This window comes from Corvus kubaryi, unplaced genomic scaffold, assembly GCF_017639235.1.
Source record: "Corvus kubaryi isolate FWS band 111438036 unplaced genomic scaffold, C.kubaryi_AGA036_p1.0 37392, whole genome shotgun sequence".
NCBI lineage: Eukaryota > Metazoa > Chordata > Aves > Passeriformes > Corvidae > Corvus > Corvus kubaryi.
The window spans coordinates 10,566,929-10,570,610 of NW_024581131.1; the positions used below are offsets into that span (position 1 = coordinate 10,566,929).

Below are 3,682 nucleotides of genomic sequence, written 5' to 3' on the forward strand. Positions count from 1 at the left end.
CCCCCCCCCCCCCCCCCCCCCCCCCCCCCCCCCCCCCAAAACAACCCAGAAAAGGAAGTAAAAAGGGGATGCAAATTACAAGCACAGACTTTACAAACACCACACTCCGTATGCACCCAGTACCAATGTTTTAGCCTTTTTTCCCTACTTTAAGCAAGCAAGCAGGAAACAAACAAGGAAACCGAAGGGGTAGACAATCCCCTGGACTTACCTTTAGAACAGTCCCTCTATAAACTTCTCACAAAGAAATTTAAATTCCTCCAAGTGGATTTAATTCTTTTAGCTTTTTTCTTTCTCGAGTCACACACAAGCAAAACAATTAGTTTTCAGAGGTTCCATTTACTGCTCTTCCATCCCCAGCAAAATGCGTCCAGGAGTCTATGCCAAAAGTAAGCCCAGAACTCAAAGGCAATTGGAAAGGGAGCGTAGGGGGCTGCTGAAGGACCAGATTGTGAAATTCGGTAGCTTGAGCACAAAAATATCCTACTGTACAATATACCTGGCTTCTTGCTCACCAAAAAACTGTAGTGCAAACTGTCAGTAGTAGCCTCCAATAGCTGCTGTGTGTGCTGCAGATGGTATGTCTCACTGTTACCTTCCCAGATGGGTAGAGGATTCAGAGAGCAGAAAACCAGGGGGTCGCCTCCAAACCAGGTGGATTGCCAGCCACTCATTCACTCAGTCCAATTAATCAAGACAAGAACAGCTCAGTCACCGGAGGTATCTCCTTCCAGGGTGCACAGGATTATGGCAAGGTTATTAATCTTGCTTTGCTGCATCCCCCCCACCCCCTACATTCAGCAGCCTGCACCGAGATGATTGCCAGCTCTGTCTCTGTCCCTGTTCTACTGCATTTTGCTCAGCCCTCTGTTGCTGCAAGTGAAACACAGAGGAGGGAGGAATACTAATAAGGTGGTTAGCTACAGTTTCTTTAAGGCATTCTACATATTGCGTGTGTGTGTGTATGTACGTGCATGTGTGTGTGCATTTTCCATGGGGCAATCTGGATTTCTTGGCAGCTGAAATAGGACTTGTTTCTACATCAAAGTCTGAATTAATCTGGATTATCACCTAATGAATATCAGAGCCAGCAGTTGTATTTTACTTAGGATAAGAGGAGGGTACTAAATGGTCTAGAAGATTAGGACAGCAGCAGTGGTTATAGGGAGAGGGAGTGGGGGGGGTTGGTAGTGTAGAAACCACACTATACCCAAAAGAGCATAATCACTTTAAAAAATTGTTCCAAAGGGATCATTTTAGCAATGTTTTAAAAGTCATTCTTATGTCCTGTACCAGTTGGGATTTTAAAATCAGCACTATATTATCCATCTTTAGATTAGGCAGCAATATGCAGAGTCAAGTAAATATTTTTAGAAAAGAAAAGATTTCTGGCAGGAAAAGAAAAAATTAGAATGTCAGTGGAGGCAGACATCCAGCACTGCATTTATGAAGGTGCCTGAAATTCCCTCCTTTACTGAGAATTGCTCTGTCAAAACCTTTCACTTATGAAATGAGTTTAGAGTTCTCAGTCCAAGAGCCAAAACAGATTTTCCATGTATCAGCTAAATAGCTGACCTGCACTGGTTCATGAACCTGAGTGTTCTGCTGTGGTAAGTGCAAGTCCTAGCTGTAATTCACTCATAAAATATGAAAACAGTCATATTGCCTTTGGTTTCCCACAGGTAATTCAGATCCTCTGCATCAGGTTCAGGATGCAAACGCTGCTGTCTCACTTGTCATCCATAATTTCAGCTTTTTGCAGCAGATGACACTTCAGACTCCTTCAGGAGACTGAAGACTGAGACTCCTTCAAAAACATGAAAGCAAAAATAAACCATTCCTCAGAAGCAGTTCTGGGATTACTACAGTAAATTATAACTATGTGGGGCTGTTAAGGAGCCAGTTCATAGGTCTGAGCAACCAAATACACTTGACAGAGCTCCCTAAAGAATGAGCTACATTAAATGAATCTGGTGCTTCATATCACAGAAAGAGCTACCACCACAAGTTTCAGCAACCAAACTGTGACTGAACACAGTGGGAATGCTTTGGGGAGTTTTAGATACACCAGCCATAGGATAACTGTCAAGGAAGCCTGGATGCACTGACCCTGGCAGTTGTTACTGCTACTGTAGCACAAAGGACTGCAACGTACCATGGCACTGTCCATAAGTACTGTGGCCACAATATTTAATACTGACATGGAGTAAAACTCTTCTACTGTTAAGTAAACCCTGCAGTCTTAACAGCCAGTGAACTTGCAAAGCCACACAGCATGAGAAGGAGGGTGTGGTACCTTGAAAGAGAAATGTAGGATGCAGTTTCAGAAGATGGAACACCTGCACTGTTTCACAAATCACACATCGCCACTTGGGATTTTGTTCACTTTTTCGGCTAAAATTGCTGTATAATTTAAATCTAAAACGATTTATTTATATAAAAGTCCACTGAACCAATAGGAGAATTTGTAAATGGTAACTGTTTTCTTTACTGCAATTATTTTGCTTCTCTACATTATCCTTTCTTCACCCTCCATCCTATTCTCAAACACTGCATGACATCTTATGTTGCTGTTTTCTTCACTTGTGGATCTTAGAGAGGGTTCTCACTCATCCACAAATAGAAACATGCTTATCCACATAGGAACATGAGTAGCCACAGTAGTTTGGACTGAAGATCCATCTAGCCAAAGTTTTGCCTGTGTTGGTCACTGTCACAGGCAACCATCAGATCAAGGGAAGCAAATAGTGGTATTTCCCAAGTACACTGTGCCAGCCTTTAATTATCTGTGCCACAAGGAGTTGCAAAGTCAGAGACAGGAATGCTCTGCACGCTTTAGTATGACACTCACAGATTCATAGTCTTCTGTCATAAGCAGCCTGGACTTATTTCCTCATGCTGAGAAGCCCTGATGCCTTTACCTGCCCTTTGTATTGACTTTGCTCTGTTCAGTCAAACACTCTTGTCACTAACCTTTTCCACCTCATGCAGTGACCAAAATCCCCTGGGCATGCCCCAAGAGTATAGTACTACATTGTCACTTTCTACTTTGAGAACATATCATCCCAGAGCACATACTGATGAAGCTAATGGCATGTTCTGCTTTCTAAGACAGTGGCATAAGTTATTTTGCTACTCTCAGATTAACAACTTCATCAGTGATATAACATTTATAGTTCTAACTAGTCAGCTAAGTATTTATAAAGAAGACCTCCTGTCTAGACCAAAGTCCACTGTGGACAGATTTTTCCACGACCTTTTTCTAGGTGCAGCCAAAATTGCTTGAGTATATTAAAAAAAAAAGACTCCAAAGCTAATTAAATCTATTCATAAATCTAATATTTACAATCCATGGGACTAGAACAACAGCAAAAGTAATTAAACTGACTTGCATTCTAATTTCCATTTCCATGACACAATACATGTTAAAGAAGGGGGGGGGAGGGGGAAGAAAGATTAAATGTTGTGCAAGCATAAGTTACTGTTGGTATTTTCCAAATATTCTTCTTCATAATCCCAAAGGCACAGGCAAGGACTTTTGTCCTACCTCACCTGCCTTTATGTGATTTTTAAAACCATACTGCCTGCTAATTATTTAATATTAATCAAAAGGAAAAAATATTCTTTGCACTTCCAGGGATTTTTGCTTTTTGAATTTGGTGTTTTCTCCAAAACAGGCTGC

At 41.5% G+C, this 3,682-nt stretch overlaps 1 protein-coding gene across 10 annotated transcripts in view; it reads right to left on the minus strand.

The window, feature by feature from the left end:
- LRRC4C (leucine rich repeat containing 4C) overlaps nucleotides 1-846 on the minus strand; it is a 497,660-nt gene extending 496,814 nt beyond the window's left edge. For all 10 annotated transcript variants that reach the window (XM_042038289.1, XM_042038287.1, XM_042038282.1 and 7 more), the window contains exon 1: nucleotides 212-846. The gene's annotated coding sequence lies outside the window, so the exon portion shown is untranslated. The remainder of the gene's footprint in view (nucleotides 1-211) is intronic.
- Between the last annotated feature and the right edge of the window lie 2,836 nt (nucleotides 847-3,682).